The sequence below is a fragment of the Callospermophilus lateralis genome, chromosome 17 (assembly GCF_048772815.1).
Source record: "Callospermophilus lateralis isolate mCalLat2 chromosome 17, mCalLat2.hap1, whole genome shotgun sequence".
NCBI lineage: Eukaryota > Metazoa > Chordata > Mammalia > Rodentia > Sciuridae > Callospermophilus > Callospermophilus lateralis.
Window position 1 is genome coordinate 28,924,553 of NC_135321.1, and position 16,065 is coordinate 28,940,617.

The 16,065-nt window shown below is 35.2% G+C and overlaps 1 pseudogene; it reads right to left on the bottom strand.

Annotated features, from left to right (window-relative positions):
• Positions 1-3,459: 3,459 nt before the first annotated feature.
• Positions 3,460-3,559, bottom strand: LOC143383048 (U6 spliceosomal RNA; annotated as a pseudogene).
• Between the last annotated feature and the right edge of the window lie 12,506 nt (positions 3,560-16,065).

Sequence of the window (16,065 nt, forward strand, 5' to 3'; positions counted from 1 at the left end):
GATGGAGGCAGCCACTCAGCTCAGGGCAACCAGGCAGCAGAAAGAGGAAGGGACCAGGGGGATAGATATAGGACTAGGCAACACACCTAGTGATCCACTTCCTCCAACCTCACCCTATTCGCCTACAGTTTCCACCCACTATCTCTTTACCTGGAACGAAGTAATCCATTTGCTAGATAAATCCACAGATGAAGTCAAAGCCCTAATCATTTCCTAAAAAGCCACCTCTGATCCTTGCTATATTGAGGAACTTGCTTCCAAAATATGAGCTTTTCAGGAGAAATTTCTAGATTCAAAACATAGCACTTCCATACATTCCCACAATATGGAGACCGTACAATACTTTAAATTCATTTACTTCTTCTACAAACTATTGTCATATATTGTGGTTTTTTAGACTACAGAAAATTTTGCAAACAGTCAATATTCCATAGATTTCCTCTATGGAAATCTTCCTTTTGTTGTTCTTTACCAAATCCATGCTTCATTTATGATCATTATCAATCTGCCTAAAAAATTTCTTTAGGATTAATTTTAGCATGTGTCTAGTAAAAAATGATTTCAATTGTTACTTTTATTTTTGAGTAAATATTTACTAGGTAGAAAATTCAGTTTTAGGCTTCGGCACATTAAATATTCCATACTCACTTTCAACTTACTTCCTTTCTATTGAAATGTCATCTTTCAGTTTCATATTTCTCCTTCAAAAATAGTGGGTTGTTTTCTAGCAGTTTAAAAGATTTCTTTTTTGATTCTCATCATGAGGAGATTTGTATGATGTTCCTAGGTGAAAGATTGTTTTGTTATTGTTCTTTTTTTTTTTTCCTGGAGTTTGCTGAAATTCCAGAATCTGTGACTTAAACTCTTCCCTTAGTTTGAGAAAATTCTCATTCAATGTCACATTAAATATTGATCCTGTCCATGCTATATTTCCTCTCTTTTGTGATTCTATAAAGACAGACTACGGGCTGTATCAAGAAGGGGTAGTTTATTTCCAGTCTTTTTTATTCCTTGAATTTGATGACTAAAAGTTGAAGTGTTTACCAGGATCTCTTACTTGGCAAGAACCTGAATCCAATTACTCTCTTCCTAGAGCCATGAGACTATAGCATTGTCTACTTAGGTCTTCAGCTGCTTAGCAGCTGCTTGCTGTTTTTTTTTTTTTTTTTTTTTTTTTTGTTGTTGTTGTTGTTTGTTTGTTTGTTTTTTGTTTTTTGGTGTTTTTTTTTTTTTTTTTGGTTTTTTTTGATGTTTAGTTCTGCATGTTCAGCTCAGGAGTCAATAAATGCCTTTAGAGAACAGCTAATTTATTTTAAGAACATGAGTGAATGCTAGGCTGTGCAGTTCTTTTGTCCCAGGGATCTTGGACCCCCAAGTTCTAACTGTGTAGTAACCCTGAGCCCCATTTCTATGTGTGACTGCTCCATTTATCCCCTTACCTGTAGGAAATTGGCAAGTGTCCCAAGGAGGAGCAGCGGTGGGTAAATTCAGGTTTCACATCCATGCATTTCCTTCTCCCTGGGATGTTAGATTTTCAGGTCCTGAGTCTTTGGTTTTTCTCCAGTGCTTTTGAGCAGCTGCTGTATGTATGATTTCCAGCTTTTATAATTGTCCTCAGTGGGATAGTTAGACCAATATCAGCTATTCTGGTACAGCCAGAAACAGAAATCTCCTTTTTATTTTATAAGAGTACATTATATGACAAGAATATGGGCTTGTTACATTTCTCAACATATTGAAAAAATGTCTCAATGAAAGTGCCAAGAATAAGGATATACTGTTCCTCTAAACCCCATGAATTATTTCTATGTTAATTTAATCATAAATTATCACTTTTTGCTGCATTGCAAGTGATGAAAGCAACAAATGTAATATTTTTTTTTTCCTACAGGCTACATTTTAACCAATAATTGAGTTTACCACTCCCTTTTTTTTTCTTATCAGCAATTAAAGGAGCAGAATAAAATGTATTCACACTGACAGATAAATGAGTTTCTAGGAGTAATTTTTTGTTGTTGTTGTTACAACCATTCAATTCTATGGAAAATATAAAACTGACCCAAACTAAGAAGGTGGGGCCAAGCATTATAAATCATTGTTTCATGGAGGTCAGAGCCAAGACTTGATTTTCTTTTCTTGGCTTCCCTCTAGGGATGCTCAATGTCTACCAGCACAGTGGAGAGCCAGAGTGGATCTGTTCAGGTCACTAAAACTTGGGATGCATTTTCACAGTTGTATATTTCACTATTTTAAGTTAGTCTTCTCTTGTTTAAATTGCAGGTGACAATTCTATTTTCCAATAACGAATTAGAAAAATGTCATGAGTGCTAACAGGGAAGATGAAGTTTTGATATGAGTCAGTAAAACTACAACCCACAAGCAAAATGGTGCTTTCTTTTTTTTTCATTTGAATTACTTTTGATGGAAACATGAGATAAATAAAATAATGACCGCAGGCTGGTTTCTTACTATCAGTAAGTCAGTGGACACATTTAATAACATCTGTTATCAGATGGATGCATTTTTCCCACATCAAGCAATTCTGCCGTGTATTCTCCAGCAGACACTATTGGGCTATCCTCAATCCAATTCAATTCCTACTTCAGAGTCAGATCTCACAGGCTAAGAGCTAGGTCCCACAAAACTGCCTTTATTTCAGATTTCAGTCACAAATAGTGGATTATCACCTCCACTTCTGACTAGACAGCCAAATATTTCCTCCTCAGGTTTGATTAATTTAGTAGAATAGCTCTCAGAACTTAGGAAAATATTTTGCATGCATTCACCAGTTTTTAAATGATAGATATAACAGAGGATGCAGTCTGAGGTCCCTACCACAGGACCTTGTGTTCCCAATGGAGCTGGGCTGTACCACCCTCTGGTGTATGTATTCACTAACCTGGAGTTTCTCTGAACTCCATAGTTCAAGGAATGTCAATGGAGACTTTATCACATAGAAATATCAATTACTAACTCCATTTCCATCCCCTAGTTCCTCTGCAAAGAATGGGAGCTGAGGCTAAATCTCCAAGCCTGTTATTATGGATTAGTTCTGCCGGTGGCCGGCCCTTATCTGGGATTCATCAAGAGCTCCTCATCAGAACATAAGTCTCTCCTATCACCTGGGAAGTTCCAAGGGATTCAGTAACTGTTGTCAGGAACCTGGGCAAAACCCAAATATTAGAATGAAAGATTCTCTTAGAAATGATGAGGATTTTAGGAGCTCTGCGCAAGGAAGTGGGGCAGAAAACAAGATGTGTATTTCTTTTTATTTCTCAGGAACACAGCTGCTAACACATTTGCATGTTATGTATATTTGCCTTCATGCTTTACCTGGAAGACCAACTAGTTACAACATTGGGGCCTGCAAAGCCAAGCATAGTTAATTTCAGAATCTTCAAGAGAATTTTATTGACCCCTGCTTTGGACAATAATATTTGACTTTAAATCCCTAATTAGAAAAACATGGAACAGTTCATTATTTTGCAAATCATCCTTACTCAGGGGTTATCTTAATGTCTATATCATTCCAGATTTAGTATATGCATTGCAAAAATGCAAAGATAGACAACCTTATTTAAAGGCAGGAAAGGGGTAACTCAAGAAAAAAGTTAGGAGACACAATTCCTAGGAATGATAAATATAATTAAACCCCAAAATATTTGAAGTTCAAAAATAGAAGAATCTGGGTTTTTTTTTCTTTCTCTCTCTCTCTCTCTCTTTTTTTTTCTTTTTCTTTCTTTTTTTTTTTTTTTTTAGTGGTTTCTGATGTTATGTCATTGCTGGAAGCATGCATAGCCTTCTTGAAGTCTCAGTCTTATCAACTGCATAGGACAATAATAAAACTGGCTTCATGGAGATGTTGTGGCAATTGATTAAATGGTACCTGTAAAATGCTTCTGTCAATGTGCAATAAAATAAATGAATAAATACTATATCACTTTTTATGTTTTATTTCTCAAAAAGATTTTTTGGGGGGAGGCTGAATGAAACTTTCCTAGAGAGATAGACAATAAAGAATATTAATTAGTTGATTTTCACATTGAGAAATATCCTCTTTTAGTACATTTTTTTTTCCAGATATCAAAACCTGTTCCCTCAGCCCTGCTTAAAACTCTTACTGGTCAATGGAGAAACATTAGTATCCTTTTCACTTTTAATGCCAATCAGGAAAGGAGTTAATGTTGCAAAATAATTTGTCCTAAAATACAAATACAAATACATCCTTATATTATGAAGATTGAATTTTAAATCTCCCCCAAATTGAACAAATATTCAGAAATCTCCTTTATTACATTTAGCAAATGAGAAAACTTAAATCTAAAGACAATGAGCAACTTTTTCATAGGCAAGTAGGGAGCTGGGCATGTGCCATATGATTCCTAGACCATTCATTGTTCTGTTCCCTCTTCTGTCTGTGACACTCCCATTGCTCATGCAGCCAAATTCTTGAGATTTCTTCTCTTTGTATCCAATAATTTTTTTGTGTGTTGTTATTTTGACCAATTATCCCTGAGATTCATGAGAATATTGCTTAGAAGCATACAATTATATCTTGATTGCAATTTGTTTGTTTGAGTGCAATAATGCTTTTTAGTCTTTTAAAATTCAACTGTTCCATTTCAATTGGTTTAGTTCATAATTGACAGCAATTACTCATTTTTATTCAGAGAAACTAAAATAAAAAATGTGATTAAATTCTCTACTGCGGTGACGTGACATTCATTTGATCGTTCCTAATTATTTTCTCTTTTTACATGAAGAATCTTCTTAGATGACTGTAAATACTAGTGTCAGACAATATTATAGGATGACTGAGGACTGATGAGGAAAGAAGCATATTGGTATAAAATATTACTAGTGTCATGGTAAATGCTATTTATTTATTTATTTATTTATTTATTTATTGTGGTGACTGTGGTGCTGAAGATTGAACCTGAGACCTTGTGCTTGCTAGGTGACTGCTGTACCACTGAGCCACATCCTCAGCCCATGGTGATTATTTATTTATTTTTTTAAAAAAATTTGTTCTTTTTAGTTATACATGACAGTAGAGTTTATTTTTGACACATTATATATACATGGAATATAATTTATTCTAATTAGGAGCTCATTCTTGTGGTTGTACATGATAGGAAATTACACTGGTCATGTAATATGAACATAGGAAAAGTTATATCTGATTCATTCTACTGTTTTTCCTCTTCCCATCGCTCCTCCCTTCCTTTCTTTCCCCTTTGTCTAATGTAATGAACTTATATATTCTTCCCTCCCCAACCCATTATTGTGTGTTAGCATCCACACATCAGAGAGAGCATTCAGCTTTAGGTTTGGGGAGATTATCCTATGCAGTTGATAAGATTAACATGATAGTCTCTAGTTTCATCCATTTACCAGCAAATGCCATAATTTCATTCTTCTTTATGACTGAGTAATATTTTAATGTTATATATACACACACACACACACACACACACACACACACACATATACCGTTTTTAATCCATTCATCTGTTGAAGGGTACCTAGTTTGGTTATATAACTTGGCTATTGTGAATTGAGCTGCTATAAATATTCATGTGGCTGTCACTGTAGTATGTTGATTTTAAGTCCTTTGGGTATATATGGAGGAGTAGGATAACTGGATCAAATGTTGGTTCCATTTCAAAGTTCCTTAGGATTCTTTATACTTCTTTCCATTGCATCCCCACCATCAATGTATATATCTTTTTCCTCACATCTTTGCTAACATTTACTGTTGCTTGTATTCTTGATAATTGCCATTCTGACTGGATCAAGATAAAATCTCAAGAATAGTTTTAATTTGCAGTGAATGCTTTTTTTTAAAATTTTTTGTTTTATTCACTGTAGTTGTTGATGGACCTTTATTTTTTTATTTATATGTGGTGCTGAGTATCGAACCCAGTGCTTCACACTTTCAAAGCAAGCAGTCTACCACTGAGCCACAACCCCAGCCCCTGCAGTGAATGCTTTTTAATTGAATAAGTTTTATGAAGTTTTCAGATCATCTGAGGCATTCAACTGAGTCTCCTTGTGGGCCACTAGTTAATATTACCATTCTCTATTGACTATAGACCAAGTCAATGCTTTTGAGATAGATGTTTCTGTATTCAGGGGGTCACAAGTGGGAGATGCTTATCAAGATATGCATGCCTGAAGTGAATTAGGTGAAAAATCACTGTAATTCAGAATGGTTAGGAAATATATTTATATTCTCACCTTATTAGCCTTTTCTACTAGTTAGCGAAAATTATAGGCCAGAGGTTCAGCCTGGCTTCTGGAGCCCAGTATCTGAGTCTCAAAATCCTGCTGCTTCATATGTTAGTGGCAGTTGGGAAATCATTATTCTGCTGGAAATTTTCTTTATTTATAAATCAGAAAGGGTAGCTACTAGGATAGTTATCACACTAATATGGTATTATGTAAACATTGTGAATGTGTAACTGATGTGATTCTGCAATCTGTATTTGGGGTAAAAATGGAAATGCATAACTCACTTGAATCAAATGTATGAAAGATGAAAAAAAAAAGCATTCCTCGGATACAGCAATAAAAAAAAAAAAAAAAAAAAAAGAATAAATTGCAAAGTCATGTAAAGTACTTGGTCAGTGACCAGCATGTAGAAGTTACACAGGAAATGTTATTTATAATGAGGTTGATGATTGTCTTTTGACTGTTATTGTAAGTTTATTTTTTGCCTCCTCTTCTAACATTGAATAACATGGTATGGAAGTATCTTTAGATTCAAACCTTCATTCATTGAACAAATGTGGACTATTGAGCTGGACACTTGGCTGGACACCATAAATATACAAATGTTGAAAGATCACAACCAAAGCAAACCAGTGCAGGAGAGCCTTCTTGTAGTGTTCAAGACAGGTAGACCTGTAGTCCCAACCCTAAAACGTATACTGATGGGAATTTATGATTTCATGACCCAACTTTGTAATTTATTATTAGATAGATTTTATTTTAAATTTTTAAACTCAGTTTACCACAGCAGAAATGAAGCAATCAAACAAACAGCATTCTATCATATCTGTAATATGTGATCATTTTCGTTATTATCATCAGATAATAAACTACCCAAAATGTAGTCATCTAGGGATTATGAATTCTTTGGTGGAACTAGGAAAGTGGGTAATAAAGATACCTTTTCTTTTCACAATGTCTGAAAATCCAAGTAGGAAGACTTATGGATGGAGAAAATTAATGGTTTTAGGCTTTAGACTTCTGAAGTCCCATTCACTGAAATGTCTGATAAATGTTACTTTTTCTTGGCTAAGAGCTGACCTGAGTCTGTTGGTTGTAATACATACATAGAACTTTGGCATGTCACTATTCGACTCTATCACAAGATGACAGTTGATTCTAAGAGAATATAATGAAGAGAATGTGATAGAAACTTATCACCTATTTTGACCTCACCTTGAAAATCACATAGAATTATTTTTGCCAGAATCATGGAGCGGGAACCACTCAGAACCATGGAGAGGGAATATAGACCATACTTCGTGATAGAAAATTACCAAAGTTGTATTTTAAAGGAAACATGTGATGATATCATGTGAAAACATGTGAAAGATATCATGACAATGATTTTTAGAACATACACTCTTTGTCACATAGGAAGATACAACCTCGGATTTGAACAAACTTTACATTTCATCTAATACAATCTGCTGATGAAGAAACAGAGCATAGAGAGATAAATAATGCCATTTATCCTATCAGAAAATCACTTGATATTTGCACATTTGGAAATTATTCTTTAAACCTGCACTCTGAACATACCTAATTCCCTTATCCTCATTGCTACCTCCATCTTAGTTTGCTGACACTGCCAAAACACAATATAACAGACCGGGTGGGGTGTTTCAAACAATTAATATTTTCTTCCATCTTTCTTTCTTTCCTTCCTTCCTCCCTCCTTCCTTTCTTTTTTCTTTCTATTTATTTACTTATTTTTGTTAGTGGGGATTGAAACCAGGACCCTGTGAGAGCTAGGGAAGCACTGTACCCACTGAGCTACATTCTCACTCCTGGATTTTTTTTTCCTCAGAGTTCTGATGACTAGGAAGACCAAAATCAAGGTGGTGCCAAATAAATTTATTTCTGAAACAGCCTCTTAACCTGTACTTAGCAAGTGTTAAAGCACTTTTGTTCTTGTGACTTCTTTGTGCATTGCTTGGAGAAAAAAGACTAAAAAAGTAACTGTGGTGTCCTTTTTAATAAAATAACTAATCTTATAGAATCAGGGTCTTGTCTCATTTAACCTTAATTACTTCCCTAGATGTTCCATGTCTAAACATTAAAGTCCATATTGGGATTTGGACTTCAATATATGAATTTTGGGAAGATACATTCAGTCCATAAAATCTCCATAAAACACTCTTTAGCAGAGACCAAAGATGTTTGTTATTCTGTCTTGGTGGTCAAAGTTTTCCTGGGATGTTGTCAGAAGAGCTTTCACTAATTATTCCATCCAGGCCTGGTTTTTCCTAAGCACGTTGTTGTCCATGACTTAGCAGACGACACAGCTTTGGCTCTAAGCAGACTGCCATCACTTGTACTTTTATTGTGTATTCACTATAATTGAGCATGTCATTGCCTACTTGTCACCTTTCTCTAATAAATGCCTCAAGTATCTCTGCAAACTGAGCCTTTTCAAGCACAAAGGCTGAGCTATTTTTATCAGAGCCCCCATTATATTTATGATTCACATAAAATATAACGTTGCATATAAACAAGGAATTAGAAATAAAACTACAAAGAAATGAAGAGAACTGAAATGTAAATGCAAAGGTATAACTGGAAGTATTTTTCTTTTGATGAGCTTCATTGTTTGAGTGTTATATAATTCTTTTTTTATGTATTAGAATAAGACTTTATTCTCTTCAGATGGGAATTTAGTGGTCAATTTTAAGATAGTTTAGTCTGCTAGTTTACTATTTGAATTAAAGAAATACTGTACTCTCATTTAAGATTCTATTATTGGGTAAAGTCCATTTTCTTCATGTGCTAGTAAAAAATCATCTTCACATACTGTTTCAGCACCTAGTACACGAATAACCAGAAGGCTTTTGAAGTGCCAAAGCAGAACAGAATTGAATCCATGATCCTTGGCGAATGGAATCTGTGCTCAACTAGGAGGTTGATATGGGAATCTTGGTGTGAATTGTTGCCTTTAAGAAAACAAACTGTGCCTCTTAATTTAGAAAAAAAAATCTTCATTTAAAATATTAATCTATGATCTAAGATCACCAAGCTCTGATGGTTTGGACAGAGAAATTTTTATTGAACATCTGTGTTTTCTTTTGTTGTTACTGATGGGCTTGGGGGACATATTAGCCACTCACTCACCACGTTTAGTGGTTAGAAAACATGAAGCTTTCTGAATCATTCCCAATTCATTAGGCACAAAGTATGTAGACTGCTAGAGGATATTTATGTTAGAGTGGTACAGGAATATATAATCAGAGTAGGAATTGATAATTTGTAAATTAGGTATAGTTCTTGTTTTCTACTTTACTTCTGTATAAAATTTTTGCCATTGTTTTCCCTACCAGGATCAAATTTAATTTCATTTGAGTTATTTGACACTGCAAGGCTGAGTGCCAGATACAATGAGAAATAATGAGGTTTATGGGAAAACAGCCTATGACCTGAAAAACTTACCACACAGAGCAGAATGTAATCAAGGACCTAAATTTAAATGTCATTACATAGTAATTCTATAAAGACATAAAAGCCACATTCTCTAAGTACTTAGCGTAATCGTAAATATAGTGCCTACATTTAAGGGATGGAGAAACTTCAACATGAAGAAATGACAAAGTAAGTATATTAGATAGGTGGAAGAGTATGAACAAAGTATAGAGGTATGTTCTTGCTTGTTGCAAACTACTGATGAGAACAACAATTGGTCAGGTAAATAACTTTGTCATATTTATTCACCACAAATTACTTCATGTACAATGAATGGTCCCACTATCATAGAATGAGGGCATAAAAGTGGGACATTTTTGTATAAAGATGCTCTAATATTCATCCACTACACCATAGTCTAGAATTGCTATTCTGCCTTCATGAATGAATCGTTTTTACACAAAATTTATAGCAGCTCAATTATGCTTTTACATATGACTAGGCATGAGACAGCCAGACATAAATGAAGCATTTAAATGTGCACAGTTTGAACCTTTGTGTGGAGATGGGTGCGATGTGTCCTTAGGGAGACACGTGGTGACATCATACCAAATTTCCCAAACACAACATGAGGACATGTGGGGAAAGGAAAGACTGATGCCAAGAGTTGAATCACAATATGCAGAAAGAGCAGGAGCAATAGAAGAATGAAAAGACTTCTGTTAAAATGAAAATTTGGGGTTGAAATAATTAAGTGAACCAGGCTTGCAGGCCAAAAATGAAATCCCAGTTCACCATATTCAAAATCTATGCCTGTGAATTACATCATTCTCTTCCTTTATCTATTTACAAGGATGTGGTCCTCAGTTGAGCAATAGATTTCTCACCAAAGATATTTTCAGATGAGGAGTTATTCTCATTAACTTAAATATTTTCCAGATAACAAAAGCTAAAAGCTGACTCTACTGTTAAAAGACACTTTCTTTAACAAAAAACAAACAAACAAAGAACATCACTTACATAGAGATATAAATTGAATAAGTGTTCTGGCTATGAATGCCTTAATTTCTGAGCGATTTGCAAATATTTTCTCCCAATTCATATGCTACTTTTTCATTTTGTTGATTACTTTCTTTGCTCTGCTGCACGACCAGCGCACAAGCTTCATAAAAGAAGGTTCCAAGCACAGGAATTTACTAGTGAGTTTTAAAATTAAAGAGACAGACTCTCATTACCTTTAATTCCCAGCTCCAGAGATGGCTTCTCCTAGCTCCTGCCTCCAGCCACCTAATGCAGTGGCGAGGTTTACAGAAGAGGCTAGCGAGAGAGGGAGAGCACGCCAGGGAGTGAGCTTTTATTGGAAAACAAAAAATTCAAGGGAAAATCTCATCCAATGAAGGTCAAGGAGAGCAGCATCCCAAGGTCAGGGCCAGCTATTGGGTCTTTGGGTCAGTGGCCAGGCATGCCTCCACAGGGTCAAGCCCTCTGTACCTAGGACAGGGTGGGGAAGGCTCTGACACAGTTGCCTCTAAGCGCCTCTTACCCAGCCAGGGAGGTAACTCAAATCACCTGCGAGGATGGCCTCCCACACTTTGCTTTGATCCTTAAGTTGGATATACTTTGACTTATTTATTTTTCCTTTCATTACCCGATCTTTCAGTGCTATGCTCTCAAAATTATTTGTAGGCCAAAGAGATTTTTCTCTATATGGTACTTACAGAATTTGATAATAATAAACAACCCTAAAAATCAAAATTAATAATTAAAAATGGGCAAAGAACTTGATATTTCTTAAATGAAAACCTAAAAATGACCAACAAACTAAATAAAGATGTCCAATATTACTATTCACCAGGTAATACAAATCATACCAGGTAACAATATCAATTCATGCCTGTTAGAATGGCTGTTATCAAAACATTAAGAAATAACAAATGTGTCAAAGGGGTGTAAGAAAAAGAATACTTACTTGTAGTGGGAGAGAATGTAAATTAGTACCATCATTGTGGAAAAATAGTATGAAGGATCCTCAAAAAAATTAAAAATAGGACTCCCATATAGCCCACAAATCTCATTTTCAGGCACATAGATAGACTAAATGAAATAAAATGAAATAAGCATCTCATGGAGATATCTGCATTCCCATATTTATTGCAGTATTATTTACAATGATTAATATATGGAAGTGATCCAAGTCCCCACTGACAGATAAAAGGAGCAAGAAATTGAGGTAGATTGTGTGTGTGTGTGTGTGTGTGTGTGTGTGTGTGTGTGTACGTGCGTGTGCATGCACATGCATGCATGTGCTATGGGTATATAATAAAATATAATAATATATAATATTTATATACATACAAATATATAAAATGAAATATTACTCACCATTCAAAAGAAGAATATATTGCCATTTGCAGCAAGACACATGAATATAGAGTAATCAACTATGTAAGCCAGACATGGAACAAAAAAAAGTCTTATACATAAGATTTTTAATATGACAAATATATACAGAGAGATGAGCATCGGTTCCTAGGGGTGGAGTAGGGTACAATGGAAAAATGTAGGTAACAGGTTTATGATTATAGTTTTGCACTATACAGATCTGATGTGCAGAATAAGGACTATAATTAACACCAATATAATTATAATAATATTATTAACTATATATGCATACTGGGAATTTGCTAAGAAAGTAGGCTTTCAGCTTTCTTACTCTCCACACACATTGTAACCATGTGAAATGATTGAGATGATAATTTGCATCACTGTATAAATTATTTCCCTATGTATAAGTGTATCAAAATATCATGTTGTGTACCTAAAATAGATGCAATAAAATGTTGGAAACACTTAAAAATATAAATATTTTGCTATTAAAAAGTGTACAATATGTAAAAACAAATGGCTATTAAATGTTATTTGATCTATTATCAATGATGTAATTGATAAGAAGTTATATCAGGAAAATTTAAGAAAAACATATGATCCTATAAATCAGGAATGTTGAAATTAACTTTCCAATGGACCCCAAATTAGTTTTGTTGGGAGAGGAGGCTTTCCTTCCATTGAACAAAATTTATTTTCAAGAATCATGCTGCATTATTATCAGTATCTACAACATTCTGAATTGTAAAATAAGACAAAGAAAATCAAAGTCCAGAAGAAGATAACCCAAAAGAGTCTGAGATACTGCATACATTTCAGTTGAAGACACTAGAGAATTTGTTATTTTGTTTATGCCAAATATTCTTACACTAATGTAAGCAAAATGAGTGCTTGATCCTAGGGTTTCTAGAATGTCTCATGAGACCCAAGGACACAACTCAAAAAAACAATATAAACAAGGTTTTTGAAGCTACCCTGAATCATCACATTTATTTCTTCTCTCTTGGCATAATCTTAGTATCATCTTTCTCTTTATCAATTGCTCAATTGCCTTTATTTCTTCTTTAGTCCCTCTAACAACAATATGAAAGCAAACACTTAGTAGGGTTTTTTTTTCTTTCTTTGTTTCTTTCTTCCCTCTGGTAAGGTGACAAAATTTCCTGGATCTTATGGTGAGACTAACTTGCTGGATGTTTAAGATCAGGACTTAAAAATTAAGACTTAAATTAAAAGGGCCAAGGAAATCAATATTTGGCTCTTGCCCTCTAAATCAGTCTGAATCCAGGGAACTTCTCTAAAGAGCTTTGCAAATCTGGGCCACATAACCTCCTGATCAGGGACATTAATGAGACCACTGGAGAACAGAAAGCCAATCAGAGCACTTGCTATGAAGAGGAGGGTCATTGGAGAAGGGAGACATCCCTGATGCTTCCAAGGGAAGTCACATGGTCCCTATTCCATCCTAGCACAAATGGCACTAGCAGAGCATAGAAGCTGCTCTCAAGTTTCCTGAGAGTGACTCCCATAAAAACTCAGCTGACTTTTAACAGCAGATAGGAACAAAGCCAATTTTGACCAACTTGATATTAAATATCTAGCAAAAACAGTTAAACCAAAATACAGACATTCCTGGGCATTAGAAAAAAAAAAGAAAAAGAATTATATTTAACTTAAGATATACACTTGTGTTAACCCCCAAGAATAAGCAAGACTGAAGACTGGAGGCTACAAAGAGAGATTCTTAGGCAGGAATGCCTGATAACTATCAAGAGAAACTACCAAAGTCAGAAGTTTTTAGGTAGTTTAAGGCCTACAGATCTTCCTAACCTACACAAGTAGGCTTATTGTTTGCTAGTATGATTATCTAGCCCTAAGTTACAGAAATAAAGGGATCTCTAGTAGACACAGATGTCATACCAGTAGAAAGATTTTACAAAATTAGATGACATTAAATAGCTTAACCACATCTTAAGAGGATGGACATCTGTGACATTATAAATTAAATGTTGTGTTTACATTCCTGATAACTCTGACAATGTCAAAGATGTATATTCTCAAAAAAAGACCTTGTCCTCTCCAGCCTTTTTATGGAGACAACTGAACCCTCACACCTCCTGGTGAGAACTTTATCATCTTCATGATATTCATTGGCATGTTCCAGATGCTGCAGCATTTATTTTATACTCATGCCTTTTGTTTATCTCTCCTAGAAGCACCTATCCTCAGATGACTTTACAACTTGTTGTTCCACAGCCAGACTTTTACTGATCTGACCCCTTCTAAAAAGGAACTCCAAAACTACTTGCCTCACCTCCATTGCCCCATCTCAGCTTCAAGCAGTCACAGTGGTCATTAGTCATTTCCCTTCTTCCTTACCACAGTAAGGAGTTCTTAAAATTAGAAAGGGAGATGAAACCAGAATTAGACAGGTAGATAGGCAAGGGTCAGATCCAGAGAATGGAAAATTGAAATGTTAATTCCTCCAGAAAGCCCTTCCTCCACCCTTATCATGATAACATGTTGCTAAAGTAACCTGTTCCAGGGATTGTCCTTCCCTATAGGGAGTTGATAATTACACACTCTTCCTGCCTGGATCACTCCTCCCTGGCCCCTTCAGCTCACCTGTATCCCACCTTTTAGCCATCCCACCGACCGTCTCCTGGGTCTAGTCATGGTACACAGGAAGGAGAGACATAAGGGGAAGAGAGCAGGAAAATAAAGGAAGTCTAGGACATATAAAAAAGGCAAAATGCTCTCACTTCTTGGGATATCAGGATACCAACTATGGCCCCTTTCTCCCTCCCAGGAGAAGTCTATGTTACCCCTTTTTTAAACCCTGCTCTACTTAATAAAAAAAATTCCTGAGAAGAATTCTAATTTGTCCCCAGTTGGGTTAGATATCATATCCTGTGACTATGGATTTATACTAAGAAGATAGGTCAGGTTATGCTAATTGCACAGTTCGTTCAGTGGATAGAAGAGGGAGAAACAGCCACAACTCCCCAAGAAGTGGGTAAGTCTGGATTGTTAAAGCAATTGGTATCCATTGTACAATCTAGTCCAGATGAGAAAAATCTTTAAGTTGATTTTTACAGAATATAGATACATACAAAACATGCAGGAATTTATGTCAGTAGCTTTCAATCTGCAGCACATAGGCCTAGTTTTCAAACTAAAAGACTAATAGGGAATATGCTAAAAGGCCAGTGAAACAAAAGTCTCCTGAAATAATAATAAAATATCTCTACTACATTCTCATCTATGTGCATTTAGTGTGTTCTCCTATGCATTGTCCTCTTGTATTCATTTCAGGAAATCTTAGTCAATTTATGTCTACTCAATTTATTTCATGATTCTAAGTAAGCCATAAGCTACAATTTAAAATCCCTGAGCACAGTGAAGCAAAAAGAAGAAAGCCTCCTGGAAATCAAATGTGAAATCAAATATAAAGAATTTTTGTATTGTTAATACAGGAAAAAGAGAACCATGGATTAGCCACTCAGTGTGGAACTCAGCTGAGGTCTGCAAATAGGGATGGAGATGGCCAAAGATCCTAAGCAGTAAAAGCAGAGCTTGTGGTGAAACTTTGCTATGAAATACTCAAGGCAACCTGAAACTTTGGTTCTGGGGAAATTTATTTAGATTCTCTAAAAAGTCAATCTTCTTTTGTCACTTTTTATTTATTTCTTAAGTGTGTCTTTGGCTACTTCTTTCACATTCACTTAAAATTGGAAGAATATCTTTTTGTCCATTTTTTGGTAAGATGCATTCATGAGATTGAAAAGTGTCCAAGACTAGCACTTCTTTGATATGCCTTTAAGAAACATACAAGTCTTGTTAAATGGACCTAAGCCTCTGACTTTCAAGTCTTCCATCAACTCAGATGCTATTTGAGGTCTACTAATTGAGTAATAAAGGCCTAGATTCATAAATGCATAGTTTTAGCTTTGTTTAGACAATTATTTCTGACTCTCACTGTCTGCTTTGTTCTATGACATTTTTAAGGAAATA